The sequence below is a fragment of the Heterodontus francisci genome, chromosome 41 (assembly GCF_036365525.1).
Source record: "Heterodontus francisci isolate sHetFra1 chromosome 41, sHetFra1.hap1, whole genome shotgun sequence".
Classification (NCBI taxonomy): Eukaryota; Metazoa; Chordata; class Chondrichthyes; order Heterodontiformes; family Heterodontidae; genus Heterodontus; species Heterodontus francisci.
Genome location: NC_090411.1, coordinates 11,734,671 through 11,760,217, shown reverse-complemented (window position 1 = coordinate 11,760,217; position 25,547 = coordinate 11,734,671). Strand labels below are relative to the sequence as shown.

At 45.8% G+C, this 25,547-nt stretch overlaps 1 protein-coding gene across 3 annotated transcripts in view; it reads left to right on the top strand.

Annotated features, from left to right (window-relative positions):
• The first annotated feature begins 14,931 nt into the window (after positions 1 to 14,931).
• The window catches only part of LOC137353249 (NLR family CARD domain-containing protein 3-like), a 91,531-nt gene continuing 80,915 nt past the window's right edge, over positions 14,932 to 25,547 (top strand). For all 3 annotated transcript variants that reach the window (XM_068019324.1, XM_068019323.1, XM_068019322.1), the window contains exon 1: positions 14,932 to 15,147. The gene's annotated coding sequence lies outside the window, so the exon portion shown is untranslated. The remainder of the gene's footprint in view (positions 15,148 to 25,547) is intronic.

The window sequence follows — 25,547 nt, the reverse complement described above, 5'->3', positions numbered from 1 at the left end:
ACTTTGCCAATTCGGTTCGGCTCGAGTCTCCCGCTGATTCAACGGAGAGATTTATCCTCGTGCCCACCCAGGGATGCCAATTATGTAAACTGTGGCACGGAGTCAACTCCCCCTTGGCCCCTTTATTCCCTTCACCCACTTGATCCTGGCTGTCACGTGGGACTTAGTCCTCTTAATTCAGGCTCAGGCTGGGTGTTTGGGATATCGGGGTTACAGGAGAGCCACCCTCCACCTAATCCACCGGCTACAGTTAATGGCTTAGTACAAGTTTAGTTTAGTTTAGAGATACAGCACTGAAACAGGCCCTTCGGCCCACCGAGTCTGTGCCGACCATCAACCACCCATTTATACTAATCCTACACTAATCCCATATTCCTACCACATCCCCACCTGTCCCTATATTTCCCTACCACCTACCTATACTAGGGGCAATTTATAATGGCCAATTTACCTACCAACCTGCAAGTCTTTTGGCTTGTGGGAGGAAACCGGAGCACCCGGAGAAAACCCACGCAGACACAGGGAGAACTTGCAAACTCCACACAGGCAGTTCCCAGAATTGAACCCGGGTCGCTGGAGCTGTGAGGCTGCGGTGCTAACCACTGTGCCGGTGGAGGAACAAAGAGGAGGAAACTCAGTCCTTTCTTTAACTATCAATTTACTTTATTCACGTTGTTGTACAATGTAAGAATAAGGCTTATACACTTGGTTAGACAAAAGCATGCAACTCAAACTGGGTTATACAGTTAATAACAAAGCTAACTAGAATTGATAAGCACACCCACTAGGTTCCTCTGACCTTTCCCTGACCTAGTCACAGAAAACAAAGGATAATACCTGAAAAGGGGAGAGCTGACGCTGGTCAGGCATTCCGTTCTCTCTCTCTTTTACGTCGTCGCCGTGTTGCTCACGCAGGGTCTTCCACTTCCGCGATGGTTGGTCTCCGGAGTTTCTCGCTGACTCTATGCCTGAGATTCTCCATACTTATTCTCTTTCTTATCTCTTCGAGCTGTGCTGTTTCTTTCCAGTTGGTTTAGGCCTGCTCACCTCGTTCGTATTTTCTCCTTATTGACCCAAGCCCAAAGACCCCGGTATCACACCGTGTCCAAATAAGGCTCTATTCCTGTGATCTCTCCCTTGTCTTGTCACATAAATTAATTAGTTCAAACTGGTTTTTACCAGCACAGGCCAGTGTCTGAGCTCAGGTTACTTTAGTTCACAAACAATCCAGCAGTTTGTAACAGATTCTGTACTTCTTGCAGCCCCTGGCCAACAATTTAGACGTGAATATAGGAGGTATTATAAGTAAGTTTGCAAATGACACGAAAATTGCTGATGACGTAAATAGTGAAGAGGAAAGCCTTAGATTACAGGACGATATAGATGGGCTGCTAAGTTGGGCAGAGCAGTGGCAAATGGAGTTTAATCCTGAGAATTGTGAGGTGATGCATTTTGGGAGGACTAACAAGGCAAGGGAATCTCCAATGGAGGGTAGGACCCTAGGAAGTACAGAAGGTCAGAGGGACCTTGGTGTACTTGCCCATAGATCACTGAAGGTAGCAGCACAGGTAGATAAGGTGGTTAGAAAAGCATATGGGATACTTGCCTTTATTAGCCGAGGAATTGAATAGAAGAGCAGGGAGGTTATGATGGAGCTGTATAAAACGCTGGTTAGGTCTCAGCTGGAGTACTGTGTACAGTTCTGGCACCACACTATAGGAAGGATGTGATTGCACTGGAGAGGATGCAGAGGAGATTCACCAGGATGTTGCCTGGGCTGGAGCATTTCAGCAATGAAGAGAGACTGAAAAGGCTCGGGTTGTTTTCCTTAAAGCAGAGAAGGCTGAGGGGGGACATGATTGAGGTAAACAAAATTATGAGGGGTATTGATAGGTTAGATAGAGAGAAACTTTTTCCCTTAACGGAGGGATCAATAACCAGGGGGCATAGATTTAAGGTAAGGGGCAGGAGGTTAAGAGGGGATTTGAGGAAATTTTTTTTCACCCAGAGGGTGGTTGGAATCTGGAACGCACTGCCTGAAGAGGTGGTAGAGGCAGGAACCCTCACAACATTTAAGAAGTATTTAGATGAGCACTTGAAACGCCATAGCACACAAGGCTACGGGCCAAGTGCTGGAAAATGGGATTAGAATAGTTAGGTGCTTGATGGCCGGCACAGTCACAATGGCATAGGAGGAGGCCATTTGGCCCAATGACTCCCTGTGGAGCAATTCAATCAGTCCCATTCCCCCTCTCTGTCCCCATAGCCCTGCAATTTTATTTCCATTAAGTGCCCATCCAATTTTCTTTGAAATCTTTGATCCGTTTCCACTTCCAGCACCCATGTAGGCAGTGCGTTCCAGGTCATTACCACTCTCTGTGTGAAAAAATTCTTCCTCACTTTCCCCCCCCCCCGCCCCCAAGTGTCTCTTACCCAAAACCTTAAATCTGTGTCCCGTAGTCCTTGTACCATCAGCTAATATAAACAGCTTTTCTTTATCTACCTTATCTAAACCTGTCATAATCTTGTACATGATCTCCACTCAATCCCCTTTGCTCCAAGGAGAACAACTTCAGCTTCTCCAGCCTAACCTTGTAGCTAAATTCCCTCATCCCAGAACCATTCCGGTAAATCTCCTCTGCACCTTCTCAAGGACCCTCACACCCTTCCTAAAGTGTGGTGACCAGAACTGGATGCAATATTCTAGTTGCGGTCTAACCAGAGCTTTATAAAGATTCAGCATAACTTCCCTGCTTTTGTACTTAATACCTCTATTTATGAAGCCCAAGATCCCATAAGTTTTTCTTACTCTCAATATGTCCTGTTGTTATGAACTCTGGACTTTGTAACAGGATTTTGTTTTAAAAACTGTGATTTTTAAAAGTTTATGATGGAGTCAGAAAAGTCAGGTGACCTCACATTAACTCTGCTTAAACATAAGACAGAAATCTTGGTTACCAGGACAACAGAGAACACAGATCAAAGACTTTTTATAAAAACAGACACTGCAGAGGTATAACACCTGAAGAACAATGGAAATCCCGGGTGGTGTTGCTGAAGCCAGACTTGTGGACTTTGCATATTGGAAAAGGACAATGGACTTGTGATTCCAGATAAATTTAACAGATTTTCTGAAGGCAGACAGGCTGCAACAAAGGATGACAACCAGCGGTCACAGCCGCAAGAGGGTGAGAGAGGGAACACCTGCTCTCAGAAAAAACTGATACTGCGAAAGGCTGCAAAGACTTCAACCTATTTTGAAAGTTGAGGTTTACAGAGATGTAAAAGACTAACAGGATCACCAGGAATCACCTTATTCATGGATGTCCCAGTCGAAAATGCTCAGAGAAGTGAGTGAAGAGAACATTGACTTTGAGAAAGGTCTGGGAGATGTAACTTATTGCAATTGGGAGGAGTTTGGGACTTTTAACCATCAAGAAGGGCTGTGTTAGGTGTAAGTGTGGTGTGAGGTTTTCAAGTGTTTTAATAATTTAGGGTATCAGCTATTTACAAAGTATTATTTAGTTAATATGGATTTCTTTTAGTTTTTTGTTATAATAAATGTCTTAAAATGTGAAATCTTGTGTAATTCTTTAAATTGGTCTGGGGGCTCATATCTCATACTTTAATGTTAACGGTCTCACTGAGTTCATAACACCTGCCACCTTCAAAGATCGATGCACATGCACCCCCAGGTCCCTCAGTTCCTGCACACTCTTTACAGCTGTGCCATTAAGTCTATATTGCCTCACCCTAGCCATTCTGCCAAAATGCATCAACTCACACTTCTGTTTTTACATTCCATCTGCCACTTGTCTGCCCCTTCTGCTAGCCTATTATGTCCTGTTATCGTCGATTAATATCATCCACACTGTCTGTCATACCTCCAAGTTTTGTATCATTGACAAATTTTGAGATTTTACTCTGTATTTCAATACCCAAGTGATTTATATATATGATAAAAGCAGTAGTCCTAGCACTGACACTTGGGGAACACCACTGTTTACCATCCTCCACTCTGTAAAACAATCATTTACCACGACTCACTGATTTCTGTGCTTCAACCAATTCAAGCTGACACTGACCGTCCTATTCCTGAACCTCATTTTTATTAGCCAACCTTTTCTTGGTATTTTGTCAAACGCTTTCTTAAAATCCATAGAGACAACATCCACTGCAATGTGGTTGACTCTTAAATGCCCTCTGAAGTGGCCTGGCAAGCCACTCCGTTGTACAAAGTTAATAAGGAATGAAACTGGACGGACCACCCGGCATCGACTTAGGCACTGGAGATGACAACGGCAAACCCAGCCCTGTCGACCCTGCAAAGTCCTCCTTACTAACATCTGGGGCTTGTGCCAAAATTCTCACTGAAACATACCTTACAGTCAATGCCCAGACACCGCCATCAACATCCCCCAGGTATGTTCTGTCCCACTGGCAGGACAGACCCAGCGGAGGTGGCGGCACAGTGGTATACAATCGGGATGGAGCTTCTCTGGGAGTCCTCAACATTAACTCCGGACCATGAAGTCTCATGGCATCGGGTCAAACATGGACAAGGAAATCTCCTGCTAATTACCACTTACTGCACTGCACCCCCCACCCCCCTCCCCCTACCTCTGTCATCTGAAGAATCAGTGCTCCTCCATGTTGACCATCATTTGGAGGAAGAGTTGAGGGTGGCAAGGGCGCAGAATGTACTGTGGGTGGGGGACTTCAATGTCCATCACCAAGAGTGGCTCAGTAGCACCATTACTGGCTGAGCTGGCTGAGTCCTAAAGGACTGGGTCTGCAGCAGGTGGTGAGGGAACCAACAAGAGTGAAAAATATACTTGACTTCGTCCTCACCAAGCTGCCTGTCGTGGTGCATCTGTCCATGACAGTATTGGTAGGAATGACCACCGCACAGTCCTTGTGGAGATGAAGTCCTGTCTTCACATTGAGGATGCCATCCATCGTGTTGTGTGGCACTACCACTGTGCTAAATGGGATAGATTTCAAACAGATCTCGCAATGCATATCCTCCATTCTACCATTACCATCACGCCGGGGGAATCAACCCTGGTTCAATGAAGAGTGCAGGAGGGCATGTCAGGAGCAGCACCAGGCATACCTCAAAATCAGGTGCCAGCCTGGTGAAGCTACAACTCATGACTACTGGCATGCGATAGACAGAACTAAATGATCCCATAACCAACGGATCAGATCAAAGCTCTGCAGTCCTGTCATATCCAGTCGTGAATGCTGATGAACAATTAAACAACTAACTGGAGGAGGTGGCTCCACAAATATCCCCATCCTCAATGATGGGGAAGCCCAGAACATCAGCGCAAAAGATAAGGCTGAAGCATTTGCAACAATCTTCAACCAGGAGTGCCGAGTGGATGATCCATCTCGGCTTCCTCCTGAAGTCCACAGATGCCAGTCTTCAGCCAATTCGATTCACTCCATGTGATATTAAGAAACGACTGAAGGCACTGGATACTGAGCTCTGGCAACATTCCAGCAATAGTATTGAAGACTGTGCTCCAGAACTTGCCGTGCCCCGAGCCAAGCTGTTCCAGTACAGCTACAACACTGGCATCTACCCAGCAATGTGGTACATTGCCCAGGTATGTCCTGTACACAAAAAGCAGGACAAATCCAATTACCACCCTATCAGTCTACTCTCGATCATCAGTAAAGTGATGGAAGGTGTCATCGACAGTGCTATCAAGTGGCACTTGCTTATCAATAACCTGTTCAGTGACGCTCAGTTTGGGTTCTGCCAGGACCACTCAGCTCCTGACCTCATTACAGCCTTGGTTCATAGACAAAGAGCTGAACTCAAGAGGTGAGAGTGACTGCCCTTAACATCAAGGCAGCATTTGACCGAGTATGGCATCAAGGAGCCCAAGCAAAACTAGAGTCAATGGGAATTGGGGAAAACTCTCCGATGGTTGGAGTCATACCTAGTACAAAGAAAGATGATTGTGGCTGTTGGAGATCAACCATCGGAGCTCCTGGACATCACTGCAGGAGTTCCTCAGGGTAGTGTCCTATGCCCAACCATCTTCAACTGCTTCATCAATGACCTTCCTTGAATCATAAAGTCAGAAGTGGGAATGTAAATACCATGGCTACAAGAGCAGGTCAGAGGCTAGGAATCCTGCAGCGAGTAACTCACCACCTGACTCCCCAAAGTCTGTTCACCATTGACAAGGCACAAGTCAGAAATGTGATGAAATACTTTCCACTTGCCTGGGTGAGTGCAGCTCCACAACACTCAAGAAGCTCAACCCAAACCAGGACAAAGCAGCCTGCTTGATTTGCACCCTATCCACAAACATTCACTCTTTCCACCACCGACACACAGTGGCAGCCGTGTGTAGCATCTACAAGATACACTGCAGCAACACACTCCTTCGACAGCACCTTCCAAGTCTGCAACCTCTACCACCTAGAAGGACAAAGGCAACAGATGCATAGGAACACCGTCACCTGCAAGTTCCCCTCCAAGCCTCACACCATCCTGACTTGGAACTATATCACCATTCCTTCACAGTTGCTGGGTCAAAATCCTGGAACTTCCTTCCTAACAGCACTGTAGGTGTACCTACACCTCGAGGACTGGAGCAGTTTAAGAAAGCAGCTCACCACCACCTTCTCAAGGGCAATTAGGGATGGGCAATAAATGCCGGGCCTTGTTAGGGATGCCCACATCCCATGAATGAATAAAAAAAAATTCCCTTCTTGAATCTTCTCTGTTAGTTTATCATAAAATTCAATTCGATTAAAAGTCTGCCTTTTACAAATCCGTGCTAGCTCTCCTTAATTAACTCAAACATCTCCAAGTGACTGTTAATTCTTTCCTTGATTATTGTTTCTGATACCTTACCCACCACTGATGTTAAACGGACCGTCTTGTTGTTACTAAGAATGTTCTTACACCCTTCTTGAACTAGGGCGTCATATTTGCCACTTTCCAATTCTCTGGCACCTCACCCATATTTAGGGAAGATTGGAAAATTATGGCAAGCCTTTTTGCTATCTCCACCCGCATTTCCTTAGCAGCTTGGGATGTAAACCATCCAGACCAGGCGACTTATCCACTCAAAGGATAGTCAGCCTTTCCAGTGCATTCTGCCGATCAAGTTTCACCCCATCCAATACTTCTACCATCTCCACTTCCACTGATATTTTGTCAGCGTCCTCTTCCTTAGTAAACACTGTTACTTGCTGCAGAATTCCCAGCCTTTGACCTGCTCTTGTAGTCACAGTATTTATGTGGCTAATCCAGTTCAGTTTCTGGTCAATGGTAACCCCGGGATGTTGATGGTGGGGGTATCAGTGATGGTAATGCCATTGAATGTTAAGGGGAGATAGTTAGTTTCTCTCTTGTTGGAAATGGTCATTGCCTGGCACTTGTTTGGCATGAATGTTACCTGCCACTTATCAGCCCAAGCCTGAATGTTGTCCAGGTTTTGCTAAATGCTGGCACGGACTGCTTCATTATGTGAGGAGTTGCCAATGGAATTGAGCACTGTTCAGTCCTCAGTGAAAATCCCCACTTCTGAGCTGATGATGTAGGAAAAGATCATTGATAAAGCAGCTGAAAATGGTTGGGCTTAGGACACTACCCTGAGGAACTCCTGCAGTGATGTCCTGGGGCTGAGATGATTAGCTTCAAACAATAGCAACCATCTTCCTTTGTGCCTCTAGCCACTGGAGCGTTTTTCTCCCTCCCCCCTTTCACAGAATTCCACAGACTAACGACCCTCTGAGAGAAAAAATTTCATCTCATCTCCTTCTTAAAATGGAGATCTCTTATTCTTAAACTGTGTTCCCTGGTTCTAGTTTCCCCAACATGAGGAAACGTCCTCCTGGTATCCACTCTATCAAGTCCCCTCAGGATCTTATATGTTTCAATAAGATCACCTCTCATTCTTCTAAATTCCAAAGTGTACAGGCCCAACCTACTCAACCTTTCTTCATAAGATAAGCCCTTCATCCCCAGAATCAGTCAAGTGAACCTTCTCTGAACTGCTTCTAACTCAATGATATCCTTTTTCAAATAAGGAGACCAAAACTGTACACAGTGCTCCAGATTTGGTCTCACCAAGGTCCTGTACAGCTGCAGTAAAACTTCCCGACTTTTATACTCAATTCCCCTTTCAATAAACGCCAACATTCCATTTGCTTTCCTAATTACTTGCTGTACCTGAACAAACTTTTTGTGATTCATGTACCAGGACACCCAGATCCCTCTGCAGCACTGAGTTCTGCAATCTCTCTCTATTTAAATAACATACAGCTTTTCTATTCTTCCGGCCAAAGTGGACAAGTTCACATTTTCCCACATTATACTCCATCTGGCAAATTTTTGCCCACTCATTTAACCTATCTATATTCTTTTGTAGACTCTTTACCTCCTCTTGACAACTTACTTTCCTTCCTATCTTTGTGTCATCAGCAAATTTAGCCACCGTACATTCGGTCCCTTCACCCAAGTCATTGATATAGATTGTAAATAGTTGAGGTCCCAGCACTGATCCCTGTGGCACTCCACTAGTTACAGCTTTCCAACCTGAAAAAGACTCATTTATCCCTACTCTTTGCTTCCTGTTAGCTAGCCAGTCCTTAATCCATGTTAATATGTTACCCCCTACACCATGTGCTCTTATCCAGTGTAGTAATCTTTGATGTAGCACCTTATGTAATGCCTTTTGGAAATCCAAGCACACCACATCTACAGGTTCCTCTTTATCCACCTTGCTTATTACTTCCTCGAAGAACTCTAATAAATTAGTTAAACACGATTTCCCTTTCACAAAACCCTATTGACTCTGTCTGATCCCATTACGATTTTCTAAGTATTCTGCTATAACCTCCTTAATAATGGATTCGAGCAATTTCCCTATGACAGATGTTAGGCTAACTGGCCTACAGTTTCCTGCTTTCTGTCTCCCTCCTTTCTTGAATAAAGGCGTTACATTTGCAATTTTCCAATCCGCTGGAACCCTTTCAGAATCTAAGGAATTTTGGAAGATTATAAACAAAGCCTCTACTATCTCTACAGTCACTTCTTTTAAGACCCTAGGATGCAGGCCATCTGGTTCTGGGGACTTGTCAGCCTTTAGGTCTAATAGTTTTCCCAGCACCTTTTCCCTCGTGATAGTGATTGTTTTAAGTTCCTCCTTCCCTTTCACCTCTTGATTTTTAAATATCTTTGGGAGGTTTTCTAAGTTTCTTACCGTAAAAACGTCTCTGTCATTTTCTTGTTTTCCATTATCAATTCCCCAGACTCACTCTCTAGAGGACCAACGCTAGCTTTAATTACTGTTTTCCTATTTAAATACTTGTAGAAACTCTTACTATATGCTCTTACATTACTCGCTACTTTTCTCTCATACTCTACTTTCTCCCTTTTTATTTTTTTCAGTCTTTTTTCGCTGGTTCTTAAAATCTGTCCAATTTTCTGACCTACCACGAAGCTTTGCCAATTTTTAGTGTTTCTTTCAATTTGATACTATCCTTAACTTCCTTATTTAACCATGGATGATGCATCCTTCTCAAAGTATCTTTCTTTCTCACTGGTATAAATCTTTGCTGAGAGTTATTAAATATCTCCTTAAAAGTCTACCACTGCACCTCTACTGTCCTACCTTTTAACCTAGTTTCCCAGTTCACTTTTGCCTAGCTCTGTCTTCATAGCCTTATAATTACCTTTATTTAGGTTTAAAACACTAGTCTTAGACCCACACTCCTCCCCTTCAAACTGAACATGAAGTTCTGTTATGTTATGATAGCTTTCGCCTACAGGCTCCTTTACCATGAGGTTATTGATTAATCCTGTCTTATTGCACATTACCAGGTCAATAATAGCCTGCTCCCTGGTTGGCCCGAGAATGTACTGCCCTAAGAAATTGTCCTGAATGCACACTGTGAACTCATTTTCCAGGGTACCTTTGCCAATTTGATTCACCCAATCTACATGTAGATTAAAGTCACCCATGACTATTGCGTTACCTTTCTTACACGCCCCATTTATTTCTTCCTGTATACTCTGCCCTACAATGTAACAATTAACAGGGGGGGCTATAAACTACTCCCACAAGTGACCTCTTACCTTTCCTATTTCTTATCTCTACCCAAACTGATCCTATATCTAGCTACTGTACTAATGACATCCTTAATTAACAGAGATACCCCACCACCTTTTCCTAGCTTCCTTTCTTTTCGAAATGTCGAATAGCCTTCAATATTCAGGTCCCAGTCTTGGTCACCTTGAGAGCATGTCTCTGTAATGGCTATCAGGCCTTACATATTTATTTTTGTCTGTGCAAACAATTCATCCATTTTGTTATGAATGCTGTGCGTATTCAGACACAGAGTCTTTAACTCTTTCTTTTTACCATTTCTGCAGTCTCTAGCCTTATCTGCTGGTACACTCTGCCCCTTCCTGCTACACCCTGAGATCATTACCCAAATCACTACCATGGTCTATTACCTCGTTGTTCTCCTTTGATTTACCACATCTCCTCACATGATCCCTTCCCCCCACTATTTAATTTAAATCCCTCTCTAATGCCCTAGATATATGACTCACCAGAACACTAGTCCCAGCATGGTTCAGGTGAAGACTGCCTCAACGGTACAGCTCCCACTTTCCCCAGTACTGGTGCCAGTGCCCCATGAATCAAAATGGGCGGCACAGTGGCGCAGTGGTTAGCACCACAGCCTTACAGCTCCAGCGGCCCAGGTTCAGTTCTGGGTACTGCCTGTGCGGAGTTTACAAGTTCTCCCTGTGACCGCATGGGTTTCCACCGGGTGCTCCGGTTTCCTCCCACAGCCAAAGACTTGCAGGTTGATAGGTAAATTGACCATTGTAAATTGCCCCTAGTGTAGGTAGGTGGTGGGAATATGGGATTAATGTAGGATTAATATAAATGGGTGGTTGTTTGTCAGCACAGACTCGGTGGGCCGAAGGGCCTGTTTCAGTACTGTATCTCTAAATAAAATAAAACCCATTTCTCCCACACCAATCTTTAAGCCACGCATTCATCTCTTTAATATTATTTACCCTATGCTAATTTGCTCGTGGCTCAGGTAATAATCCAGAAATTATTACCTTTGAGGTTCTGCTTTTTAATTTAGCCCCTAGCTGCTCATACTCCCTATACAGAACCTCTTTCCTATTCCTATACATGACATTGGTAACCACATGGACCACAACAATTGGATCCTCCCCCTCCCACTGCAAGTTCCTCTCCAACCCTAAGCAGATGTCCAAAATTCTGGCACCAGGCAGGCAACACAGCCCCCTGGACTCTCGCTCTTGGCTGCAGCGAACTGTGTCTATCCCCCTGACTATACTATCTCCTACTACTGCATTCCTATTTACTTCCCCTGCTTGAATGGCTTCCTGTACCACAGTACCTTGGTCAGTTTGCTCATCAGCTCTGCAGCCCTCGCTCTCATCCATACAAACTGAAAGAATCTTAAACCTATTGGACAAATGCAGAGGCCGAGGCTCCTACACATATGCCTTCTTATCTGCTTCATTCGCAGTCACATCCTCCTGTCCCTGACCACTGACCAAATCAGAAGACACAGAATCACAGAATAATACAGTGCAGAAGAGGCCCTTCGGCCCATCGAGTCTGCACCGATGCATTAAAACACCTGACCTGTCTACCTAATCCCATTTGCCAGCACTTGGCCCATAGCCTTGAATGTTATGACGTGCCAAGTGCTCATCCAGGTACTTTTTAAAGGATGTGAGGCAACCTGCCTCTACTACCCTCCCAGGCAGGGCATTCCAGACTGTCACCACCCTCTGGGTAAAAAAGTTCTTCCTCAAATCCCCCTTAAACCTCCCGCCCCTCACCTTAAACTTGTGACCCCTCGTAACTGACCCTTCAACGAAGGGGAACAGCTTCGCCCTATCCAGCCTGTCCATGCCCCTCATAATCTTGTACACCTCGATCAGGTCACCCCTCAGTCTTCTCTGCTCCAGTGAAAACAACCCAAGGCTATCCAACCTTTCTTCATAGCTTAAATGTTCCATCCCAGGCAACATCCTGGTGAATCGCCTCTGCACCCCCTCCAGTGCAATCACATCCTTCCTATAATGTGGCGACCAGAATTGCACACAGTACTCCAGCTGTGGCCTTACCAAAGTTCTGTACAACTCCAACATGACCTCCCTGCTTTTGTAATCTATGCCTCGATTGATAAAGGCAAGTGTCCCATATGCCTTTTTCACCACCCTATTAACCTGCCCTTCTGCCTTCAGAGATCTATGGACAAACACGCCAAGTTCCCTTTGTTCCTCGGAACTTCCCAGTGTCAGGCCATTCATTGAATACTTCCGTGTCACATTACTCCTTCCAAAGTGTATCACCTCACACTTTTCAGCGTTAAATTCCATCTGCCACTTTTCTGCCCATTTGACCATCCCATCTATATCTTCCTGTAACCTAAGACACTCCACCTCACTGTTAACCACTCGGCCAATCTTTGTGTCATCCGCGAACTTACTGATCCTACCCCCTACATAGTCATCTATTTCGTTTATATAAATGACAAACAATAGGGGACCCAGCACAGATCTTCCAGTCACTAAAACAGCCATCTATCATCACTCTCTGTCTCCTACAGCTAAGCCAATTTTGAATCCACCTTATCAAGTTAGCCTGTATCCCATGTGCATTTGCTTTCTTGATAAGTGTCCCATGTGGGACCTTGTCAAAGGCTTTGCTGAAATCCATGTAAACTACATCAACTGCATTACCCTCATCTACACACCTGGTCACATGTTCAAAAAATTCAATCAAATTTGTTAGGCACGACCTCCCTCTGACAAAGCCATGCTGACTATTCCTAATCAAATTTTGCCTCTCCGAGTGGTGATAGATTCTCTCCTTCAGAATTTTCTCCAATAGTTTCCCTCCCACTGACGTGAGATTCACTGGTCTGTAGTTCCCTGGCTTATCTCTACAACCTTTCTTAAATAGTGGGACCACATTAGCTGTTCTCCAGTCCTCTGGCACCTCCCCCGTGGCCAGAGAGGGATTAAAAATTAGGGTCAGAGCCCCTGCAATCTCCACCCTCACCTCCCACAGCATCCTGGGACACAAATCATCCGGACCTGGAGATTTGTCCACTTTTAAACCTTCCAAAATCTCCAATACCTTGTCACTCCCGATGACAATTTGCTCAAGAACCTCACAGTCTCTCTCTCTAAGTTCCATATCTACATCCTCATTCTCTTGTGTGAAGACAGATGTGAAGTATTCATTCAACACCTACCAATGTCCTCTGGCTCCACCCACAAATTTCCACCTTGGTCCCTAATGGGCCCTACTCTTTCCCTGGTTATCCTCTTCCCATTGATATACTAATAGAATATATTGGGATTTTCCCTACTTTTACCAGCCAGAGCTTTCTCATATCCCCTCTTTGCTCTCCTAATTGCTTTCTTAAGCTTCATCCTACACTTTCTGTACTCCACTAATGCTTCCATTGATTTGCTCTCCTTTTATTTGCTAAAAGTCTCTATTTTGCTTCTCACCATACCCTGAATGTTTCTGGTCATCCATGGTTCTCTGGGCTTGTTGCTCCTACCTATTACCCTAGAGGGAACATGTTGGGCCTGTACCCTCCCCATTTCCTTTTTGAAAGCCCCCCACTGCTCTTCAGTAGATTTCCCGACAAGTAACTCTTTCCAGTCTACCTTGGCCAGATCCTGCCTTATTTTACTAAAATTCGCTCTACCCAATCCAAAACCTTTTTTTGCAACTTGTCTATTTCTTTCTCCATAACAAGCTTAAATTATACCATGTTGTGGTCACTATCACCAAAATGCTCCCCCACCAACACATCAACCACCTGTCCGGCTTCATTCCCCAGAATTAGGTCCAGCACTGTACCCTCCCTTGTTGGATCCTCTACATATTGAGCTGTATACATTTTAAGAATTCCACTCCATCTAAGCCCTTAACACGATGACTATCCCAATTAATGTTGGGAAAGTTGAAATCACCTAATATAATTACCCTATTATTTTTACACTCCTCTGCAAATTGCGCACATATTTGCTCCTCAATTTCCTGCTGACTATCTGGGGGTCTATAATAAACACCTAGCAATGTGGCTATCCTTTTTTTATTCCTAAACTCTACCCATAAAGCTTCATTTGATGCCCCCTCCAAGATATCATCTCTCCTTACTGCAGTAACTGACTGCTTAACTAATATTGCAATGCCCCCTCCTCTTTTACCCCCTCCTCTGTCTCGCCTGAAGATTCTATATCCCAGGATATTGAGCTGCCAATCCTGCCCCTCCCTCAACCACATCTCCGTGGTGGCTACTATATCACAATTCCACGTGTCAATCATTGCCCTTTACTCATCCGTTTTACCTGCAATACACCTGGCATTAAAGTAGAGGCCTTCCATCCTGGTCTTACTCCCTTGAAACTTACTTCTGCTGTATCCTATCCCTACCCTATCCTATGCCTTCTTGAACAAAGTGTCCAGTTAACTTTCCCCCTCCCTGATGCATCGCAGTGTCTGTAGCTCGGCCTCCAGCTCAATGAACCAAAGTTTCTCGAGCCCTACACACTTACTGGAGACGTGGTTGCTGTGGATCACATTGGAGTCCACGAGCTCCCACATACTGCAGCTGCAGTACATCTCCTGCCCTGCCAAACTTATTGTGTTCTAATTCATTAATTTCTTAATTTTTTTTAAAATTAGTGCCTCTCCTCACCAGCACTTACTGTACCAATTTAAACCTTGGTAATACAATAAACCTTACCACTTAAAAATAAAACTGAACAGTAGTCTCACCAGCACCTTACTTCCCTTCCGCTTGTGTGTCTTAATTAATTCGATCATGAAAAGTTGCATTAACTTCTGCTTTTTGGAATTTGACAATTCGCAGATGTGGCAGTGTTAAAGCAATTACGTCATTCAGCTGAAGTATAGAGAGGAAGTCGAAACACTCAGAGACCTACAGCAAGGATGACCGGGATCTTGGAAGAAAGGTTGAAGGTTTGAATGGGAAATGATCCAAGTTTTATTGGATAACATGCAGAACCTTGGATTGGAATATTCTCACCGCTTCCTGAGTGCCCTTCTGCTGTTGTACAAATACAAGGTAAAGGCAACATGGATGATTATCAACTTCTCTTTCTATCACGTTCAAATATTTGGATAGAGTTAGTGGAAGCAACTGAGAGACACTTGTAAGTATGGAGAGGATTAGGACATGGCATTACTTCTGTTTAACCAGTGGCGCAGTGGTTAGCACCGCAGCCTCACAACTCCAGCAACCTGGGTTCAATTCTGGGTACTGCCTGTGTGGAGTTTGCAAGGTCTGTGTTGGGTTTCCGCCGGGTACTCTGGTTTCCAAAAGACTTGCAGGTTGGTAGGTAAATTGGCCATTATAAATTGCTCCTAGTATAGGTAGGGGAATATGGGGACAGGTAGGAACATGGGATTAGGGAATATGGGATTAGTATACATGGGAGGTTGATGGTTGGCACAGACTCGGTGGGCCAAAGGGCCTGTTTCAGTGCTATATCTATAAATAAATAAACACGACTATGTTATTCCTCGTTGTAATATTCTAATTCATTGTCATTCTCACTGAAAGGCATATCAAATATTTTCTGACTGTAACAAAATCAACTTGAACTATGCAGAGTGTTAATATTTGAGATTCTATGTTTGTATTTTTAATATATTTATCTTTTGGTTATAAATGAGCCCTCTGGATGACACAGTGGGTCCATGGTTTTGCTGCTTATTTCCCTCTGTCAGTTTCTATGCTCCATCTAGAATGGGTGATAGTTCATCCAGAATGGGTAGCAGCAGGGAAAATAGTCCCCAACACACCTGCAGATCTAGTCCTTCGAGCTGTGTTTGAATGTGAGACCCAGAAGTGAATGAGTTGCATCCCAGATAAGGTGACACTTGTCCCTGGGCTTTAGACTGTGTCTAACACCCTTTGATAGATTATCCCCTTGGATTGGAAATGAACCTAATTACCAGAGTTTCAAATGTAGCATCTGACACACTATGACATAGGAAAACAGAAGGAGGAGGAGGCCATTCAGCCCCTTGAACCCGTTCTTCCATTCAATGAGATCGTGGCTGATCTGCGACCTTCAGTGCATGGGCTTGAGCTCAGTATAAAAAGAAGGAAGGAAAGACTGGAATTCCTATAGCACATTTCATGGCCTCATGGAGACTAAAATCACTTTACAGCCAACAAAGTACTTTTGAAGTGTAGTCACTGTTGTAATGTAGAAAATATGCCAGTCAATTTGTGCACAGCAAGCTCCCACAAGCAACAATGTGATAATTACCAGATCATCTGTTTTTGTGATGTTGATTGAGGGATAACTATTGGCCAGGACACCGGGGAGAACTCCCCTGCTCTTCTTCAAAAGAGTGCCGTGGAATCTCTTACATCAACCTGAGAAAGCAGATGGGATGTCGGGTTAACATCTCATCCAAATGGCAGCACCTCCTACAGTCCAGCACTCCCTCAGTGTTACACTGGAGTATCAACCTAGAGTTTTGTGTGGCAGGTCTCAATTTGGGTCTTGAACCCACAACTTTCTGACAAGATTGCTACCAACTGAACCACAGCTAATGCTAAAACAGTTGAAAGAGTGCGCAGGCTTCAGTTCAACCTGAAAGAGTTAAAAGAGCAATGGAACCACAGGTGAGACGAGGGGCTGGATTTTAAAGGGTCTCCGATGCCAGGAATGGTGGCAGGGGGGCATGAAGATCAGAACAGATGAGGTCCGCCACCGACCCTAAAGCCAGCAGGCCCCGTTCCGATCTCAGTGGCGGCGGCGAGGCCTTGTGACAGCAGCCCCCCCACACCCCTCTCAGCGATGCGACCCGCATTACAATATGTCAATAAATTAACCTACCAGAATTAGTGAAGGTCCCGCCGCCTCCTGATTCGCCTCACTGATCTTCATTCGGGCGGCCGGCAATGCTGTGCTTTCGAATCCCTGTTCGGCGAAACCTGTGGGGAGGAGGAGGCGACTTTCTCAGTACGGGAGGGGGGAAGTGGGGTCAAACTCTTCGGATTGGTTGGGGGGGTGCTGATGGGAAGTGGTAAAGGACAAAGCTTCTGAACTTTGTGGGGGGGAAAGGTCATATATTTGCAGTGGATATTCCAGGGTGGGGGGTGGGGGGGGGGAAGGGCAGGAATGATGTGTAATGCCATTGGGGAGGTGGGAGAGGGCATGAAAAGTTTTTTACATTCATTTGTATTATCTGTAAAATGACTGTCACTTTAAAAAATTCAATGGTCAGTAAGAGCTGTGCATTGGCGTCGGATGCCGTTGCCGGGGACGGCCGGCCTAACCCCTCCACATCATCGGGCTGGGGCGTCAGCTGCCCCGGCCATGCTAATGAGCTGCCACATTTGGAATCGCAGTGGCTCCGCGATGTGGACCCCCTGTGTGCGGGCCGCCATGCTTTTCGCCCGCCCCCTATTTTGGTGGCGGGCTTTCAAAATGCAGCCTGAGGAGTCTTTTATTACACAGTGAGTTGTGATCTGCAATGCACTGCCTAAAGGGGTGGTGAAAGCAGATTCAATAGTAACTTTCTAATGAAATAGACACAATGGGTTAAGTGGGTCTCTCGTGTGATGTCTATCTGTATGATTCCAGGTGGATTCTATTAAACATGGCACACCATTATTTGGATGCATTTCCAAAGGTAGGCTGCACCGGCACATTCGTTGGGATGAAATAGTTAAATTGTAGGATGGAGTTCAATTCCTAGCACCTGAACCAAAGACGGCAGAATTTAAGTGATTAGGTATCTCTGTACTCACCCCAATATCCAATATAACGAAACAATCTTGGGGGCATGGGGAGAAGTGATTTCTCAGCTCTGAGCGGGAGGGGGGTTCAGTCCCCTGCCAGCCCTACCTCTACTGCTGCCTTTCACTGATGCAGTAAATCTGAAATGCAGCTTGACCCCTCTACTGCTGCTGTAACTCCTGAACCCCCCTCTACTACTGTTTCTGCTGCTCCTGGATTCCCCTCCCCCAACCCCCCGCCACGACTGCTGTGACTCCTGCACCTCCCTACGCCCCTGTAGCAGCACTGTGGACCAAATAGACAGAGCGGGAGTCAACTGGGACCATGTCCGAGGCAAGACATCGGGTGGCCCCACGGTTTAGTGATACCTCCCTGGAGATTCTCCTCCAGGCTGTAAGGGAAAAGCAGGAAGTCTTCATTCCAAGGGACAGCAAGAAGAAATCCTCCTGCCTGACCAAACAAGCCTGGATGGAGATGGCCGAGGAGGTCAGCAGCCGTGGGCACACCCCCCGGAATAGGTTCAGTGCTGTAAGAGGGTCAATGACCTCCTTCATTCTGCCAAGGTGAGTCCTCCATATTTATCTCCTCTTTGGGGCTTGCATGTGGCTACGCAAGACGGAGTGCGACATGGGGAGGGAGTGACCATAAAGCAAAGGGGTGATGCGCCCCACATCCTGTCAGATGCATGGCTGCATCTCAGCGACAGGCTGCCTTCTTTCAGAACTCACCCCCATTCCGTCCCCTGAGAGCGGACACGGGGAGGAGCCATTTAGGAGACGCCATCAGGGGACGAGGGGCTGCCACGAGCATAAGTCTCCTGTTCTTCATGCAATGGCTAACTGTGTCCCTCTTTCTGCTTGCAGGAGAAACGGGCCCATAACACCAGGGAGACATTGAGGACTGGTGGTGGGATCCCTGATGTGTGTCCTCTGATGTCAGCAGAGGCGGAGGCTCTGGAGCTACTGGGTACCCAGGGCAGCTGGGCAATCATGGACGGTGACACTGGAGTATCTGCACAAGACAGTGAGGAGACATTGTGTTCATGTGTCCTCCACCATACTTCTGGTTATCCACATCACGTATGGCTGAACAATCAAATCCAAAAATGTTTGTGTTCTCTCAAGCAGGTCATGGCACTTCAGAGCCGCTGGGATGGGAGCCTGTCGACGACCTCTGAGGAGGAGGAGGAACAGTCAGAGGAAGCACCGTCACACCATTCCCCTGCATCCCCCCAGCAGATACCTTCATGCTTGATATGCGCTCGGGCTTAGATTCAGGGTCACAAGCTGGTGAGAGCACCGCTCAAGCAGCTGACAGACACTGTGACAGCCGAGGCCATTGACAGTCGGAGGACTGCAGGTGGCCAGGCTCATGGTGAGCTCAGGCTGATCACCAGCCTCTGGTGTCAGCAGCACAGTTGCAGAGAGAGGTAAGGGAACATTTGGTGGAACTGCCAGAGGCAATGCACGGCCATGAGTGATCGATGGAGGAGTCCATCCACGTCATCAGTGCTGTCATGTCTCACGCATATGGCTTCCTCCATCGAGAGGTTGACGACCTTCATGCAGAGCCAGATCCCACAGATGTGCACAGACCTACACACCATCACCATGGCCACCACAGCAGTGGCAAGGTGAGAGAAGGATGAGGCGCCTGGAATCTTATCCAGGTCCTCATCCTTCTGTGGTCAGGAGGAAGGAGCAGGTGAGCCTTGAAACGGAGGAGGAGAAGCTGTCCTCCACATCTGGGGGCTCCCCTCAGGGCACTATGAGTGTGGGCAGTGGCTCCTCAGCCCCTCTGCCAGTGAGCCCAGCCCCAGTAGCTGTGATGACTGAGAAGGCTCTTGCACTAGTGCAGGAATCCTTCAACCAGCCCAGGCCCTTCAGACTTCAGGCAGCCAGAAGACACCTGCCAAAGTCATCCCAGGCCAAGGGGCAACCTGAGCAGCTGCCAGCGCAGAGGTCGCACCAGCTAGAAGCACATGAAAACATATAAAGAAGAACCTAGACACACTTTGGGTCTTCATGGTTATATTAACTGTGGTCTTTGCAGTGGTTGTTATCATTGTGGTCATAAATGGAGATCAGATTCATTGCTGTAAATGGCTCATGCTTTCATGCACATAGTCCCTGGCCTCTTGAACAAGGCTGCCTTCTGAGATGCAACCTTCATCCTTACTCCCTCAATGGGCTGCGTTTGGCCAGCATTTCAGATGTGTCAGAGCACATGGTGAACCTGCGTGCTAGGTGCTGGAGTGCGATAGGAAGGAGTCAACAGTCGGAACAAAGGTGAGTCTTTGTTGAGTTCACTTTGAAATTGATGTGCTTCCCTTGCACGTCTCTCAATGGCCCTGGCCTCCAGTAGAAGGGAGCAAGATCCAGTGCTGCCAGCTCAGTAGCCTCCTCCACATCCTCCTTATCAGATGAGGACTGGCGATCAAACATGTCCTCTTTATGCAAGGCCTGCCCCCCCCCCCAACACCCCCTCCCCATCTGCTGTGCTGGATTGTGCAGAGCTCAGCAGACCATCACAATACACGAGACCCTGGCTGGGGCAGACCCCACACATGTCCTCAGTGAATCCCTGGAAAGAGCCAGACATGTAGAAGTTGAATGTCATGGTGATCTTCAGGACCACTGGCACTGAAGCCCATGGGGAGCATCTCATACTGCAGCAAGGCACGTAAATCAGTGATGGCCTCCTTCAGTCTTCGTCAACACGGTACATTCTCTGGCGTAGATAGACCCTTCTTGGCATGGATGGCTGTTGCCGCTCTCCTATTGGAGCTTCACTGGCAGGCCCAGCCAGATTTTGGCCCACACTCCCTCTGAGCCGCTGCTGCGTGGCATGGGCATCCACAATGACGGGGGTGTATGCGACCCGGTACCAGCTAATTTTACCCCTCCTGCGCACTGTTCTTGCAAAGACAAACTTGCCTTGAGACTTTCCTATTGCCACTCACCTCTGAATACATGGTAATGCCCCTTGGCACCCACCCTTACAGAGAGCCCAGCACCTGAGAGTGCACCAACCTGACCCTTGCACCCAAGAGGAGCCCACCTGTGCAGAGAGTCCAGCACCACAGGCCGACAATAGCCTCTACTCCCCCCTCTTCCCTTATCCACTGTTCACCATGGCTGCCTTCCCGTGTCATTACTGAGGCCTCGTATTTGTGCCGCCACCTTTAAATAGCTGGGGATCTGAAGCGCCAGTGACTAAATCTGAAACCCTGCCATAAAATTAGCTTCAATTTAATGCAAATGCATTCTACCTAGCTGTTCACCAATACAAATTGCAGTCTCGCCACCTTTTGGCAGCAATGCTGCCTGAGAAGGTTTCCGCTACTGACAAAGTCCGGAACCGATGTGACAACATTGGGTTTTGGGCGAGCGCTTCCATCCCGATTTTCGGCCCCTCCCCACACCTCCACTCCCGGATGAAATCCAGCCGGAATGGCCTCCTTCTGCACTGTAACAATTCTAGAATTCTATGATTCTACATGCAGCAGTTGCACCTTGCACGATTTGTAAGCTAGTGTTCCCAATGTTCTGTGGTATTGGAACAAGGAAGTCCAGACCAGGTATAGTTTCCAGCTGCAGAAGTATACTGAAAATATATGATGGATTAATAAGCCAGATCATAGAATCATAGATCTCTACATCACAGAAGGAGGCTAACTAGGCCATTGTGCCTAATCCAGCTTTTTTGAAAGAGTTATCCAATTCGTTCCATTGCCCTGCTCTTTCCCCATAGCCCTGTAATGTTTTCCATTTCAAGTATTTATTCAGTTCCCTTTTGAAAGTTGTTGAATCTGTTTGCACTCTTTCAGGCAGTGCATTTCAGATTATAATAACCCACCACACAAAAATATTCTCCTCGTCTCTCCCTCCCTTTGTCTTAAATCTGTGTCCTCTGGTTACTGGCCCTCCTGTCATTGGAAATCATTTCTCCCTATCTATTCTATCACACCCTTCTTAATCTTGAATGCCTCCATAACCTTCCCTTCTTTAAGGAGAACAATTCCAGCTTCCACATTCTCTGCTCCCTCTCCTAGGCCTTGGCATCCTACCTAAAGTATACTGCCCAAAATTGAACACAATATTCCAGCTGGGGCCTTTCCAGTCATTTATAAAGGTTCAGCATAATTTCATTGTTTATGGACTCTATATCTCTGTTTATAAAGCCAAGTATCTCATTTGATCAGGTGACACCTCCCAAATTCATGCCCATCTTTCCCGGTACTCCATATTTGAATCCCTCTAATCTGGTTTCTGCCACTGCCAGAATTCCAAAGTACAAATGACATTCTAGTTGACTGTTACAAAGGTAAACGATCCCTCTTGTTCCTTCTCGACCTGTCTGCAGCCTTTGACACGGTTGACCACATCATCCGCCTCCAACATCTCTCCACTGTCATCCAGCTGGATGGAACTGCCCTTTCCTGGTTTCATTCTAATCTATCCAATCAGAGCCAGAGAATCAACCGCAATGGATTCTGTTTGCACTTCTGCACAGTTACCTCTGGAACTCTCCTTGGCCTCCTTCCGTTTCATATCCACACACTGCCCCTGGGTGAAATCAGCTGAAAATCCATCAGGTTCTGCGAAAGACACCCAGCTGTGTCTCACCACCACAACTTTCACTGCTCCATTATCTCTAAACTGTCAGACTGCTTGTCTGACATCCAGTATCACATGAGCAGAAATTTCCTCAAACGATTGGGAAACATAGAAAATAGGAGCAGGAGTAGGCCATTCGACCCTTCGAGCCTGCTCCACCATTCTTTATGATCATGGCTGATCATCCAACTCAGTAACCTGTTCCCGCTTTTGCCCCATACCCTTTGATCCCTTTAAACTCAAGAGCTATATCTAACTCCTTCTTGAAAACATACAATGTTTTGGCCTCAACTGCTTTCTGTGGTAGCAAATTCCACAGGTTCACCACTCTCTGGGTGAAGAAATTTCTCCTCTCTCAGTCCTGAAAGGTTTACCCCGTATCCTTAGACTATGACCCCTGGTTCTGAACTCCCCCACCATCAGGAACATCCTTCCTGCATCTATCCTGTCAAGTCCTGTTAGAATTTTATAGGTTTCTATGAAATCCCCCCTCACTCTTCTGAACTCCAGCGAATATAATCCTAACTGACTCAATCTCTCCTCATGCGTCAGTCCCGCTATCCCAGGAATCAGTCTGGTAAACCTTCGCTGCACTCCCTCTACAGCAAGAACATCCTTCCTCAGATAAGGAGACCAATACTTCACAGAGTTGGAAGAACAAAGCCCCCGCTACAAATCCTCTCCCTAATCACATGCACTCCATTCCTCTCCCTGCCAACTGTTGTAGGCTGAATCTGACCATTTACAACCTTAGTCATATTTGACCACATATCTGTGCTATCACCAAGGCTGCCTATTTTCACCATCACTCTACCCCTGCCTCAGCTTATCTGTTGCTGAGACCCTCATCCATGCCTTTTATAACTCTGACTATTCAAACTCTGTTCTGACCAGCCTCCCATCTTCTACTCTCCATAAAATTGAGCTCATCCAAAACTCTGCTGCCCATGTCCTAACTCACACCGAGCCCCGTTCACCTATCACCCATGTGCTTTCTGGCCGACACTGGCTCAATTTTAAAATTCTCATCCTTGTTTTCAAATCCTTCCATGGCCTCACCCCTCCCTGTCTCTGTAATCTCCACCAGGCACACAACCCTCCCAGATATCTGTGCTCATCTAATTCTGGCCTCCTGCGCATCTCCTATTTTAATTGCGCCAACATTGGTGAATGTGCTTTTGGCTGCCTCGGGCCTAAACTCTGGAATTCCCTCCCTAAACCTCTCTGCCTCTCTGGCTCACTTTCCTCCTCAAGGATCCTGCTTAAAACCAACCTCTTTGACTCAGCTTTTTTGTCATGTGTTCTGTGGCTCTGTCACATTTTGTTGAATAATGCCTTGAAGCGCCTTGGGGCATTTTACAACAGTAAAGGTGCTACATAAATGCAAGTTGTTGTTGTTAGTCCTGCCACTTATTCAGACTATTACTGGTTGAAGTTGCAGTCCTGGATTTTGGCAAAAAGATCTATCTAATCCTCCAGCACTGAAGTGGGGTCAAAGCTCACAGGGCACAGAAAGTGACAGAAAGTAGCTGAGGTGAAGTTTAAAGGTCAACTGAGCCTATTTTCATAAAAAAGAGAGTTATCTGAGAGAAAATAATCTTTTCGGGGCAATTTTAATGAAAGGTGTTAACGCTCAATCTTTACAATGCTGTTTGTGATCTATGGTTATTAACATCACCTTAATTCATTGTATCTGAAGTATAATAAGGCAGCGTTTTAATATAAACCCTTTGTCCAGTACATAAATCATACAAGTTACTGGACAAACGAATGCCAAGCACAAAACCAGAAGGTACAGATCAGATGAAGGGTTAATTCAAAACTAAGCTGCTTTAACAATTCGGTGAGCAAGTGGTCAATCTATGCAACAGAATTCCTGGAGAGATGGTGGAAGCAGATAATATTGATTAGCTCAAACGAACATTAGATAGATTCTTTTAATAAAGTAATATTTTGGAATACAGTATATGGTACAATTTGTGATGTGACTTATGGCAAGTATAGTGTGCTTAGCAGGAACAGTTGACTGTGGGCCTACCGTTCCCAAAGCTCTCCAAGGTTTTCTCTTATGTCATTTCTCGGTCTGTTGTAAACTAATTCATCACGATTGTTTGCTGTGATTAGTCAACAACTCCATTATCATTGTTTCATGCAACTACCAGGACGGTAGAAGATGATTCCTGTGTTCCTGATTAACTGTACCACTTGAGTGAGAGGACCCTGTTCCACTCTACTTGGTGCCCTAAAATAAAAACAAAATGGTAGTTAGGCAATACAAATATGAGGAAGTGAGTCAAATTGACATGTGTTGAGCAATAGACCAGAAATAAGAGTGATTATTGGGCAACACACAAAATGGTTTCAAGAATTTACACTTTATGGTGCTCACCTCTGCTTTAGTTTCTCAAAGTGCATTTTCTTTCTCTTGGAGTCTGACATGTCAGTTATGAAGAATGAAACACTCTTTAGTTCCGTGTACTTCGTTTCCCTGGGAAACCAGTGCCTGATACTCAGTAAAGCTTCAAATACTCTTCCCCATTGGTTTGTGTGAACTGGGACCTGAGCAATGCACCACACTATGTATTTCTCCGAGAGTGGAGGGCGGAGCAGGCTCACTCAGGTTAAATTTCACAATTCACTGTTGACTGGACATTCTCAGGAGGCCTGTGGCCGTTAAACCCCAACTAGAGGTTTCCCTCTCACCAAATCCACATCCTATGTGGAATCAGAGAAACAAGTGAAAGAACAACAGAAAGATTTCCATAAGCAAAATACTGCGGATGCTGGAAAACTGAAAAAAAACGGGAAATGCTGGAAATACACAACAGGCAGCAGCTGCGGAAAGAGAAACAGAGTTAGTGTTTCAGGTCGATGACCTTTCATCAGAACTCCAAGCTTCCCATATCTGCTTTGTGTGGGTCCCACACCGAAAATCGTTCACCCAGCCTGTGATTTATGAGCTAAAGAAAACAAGTAGGAAAGTTACCATTATGTGGAAATGGGAGTAGTCATGGGCCAGGCCACCTGTTATACACCCCACCTAATATTCACTTTCATTGAAACGTCGGCCAAAGCCCATTTTGGGC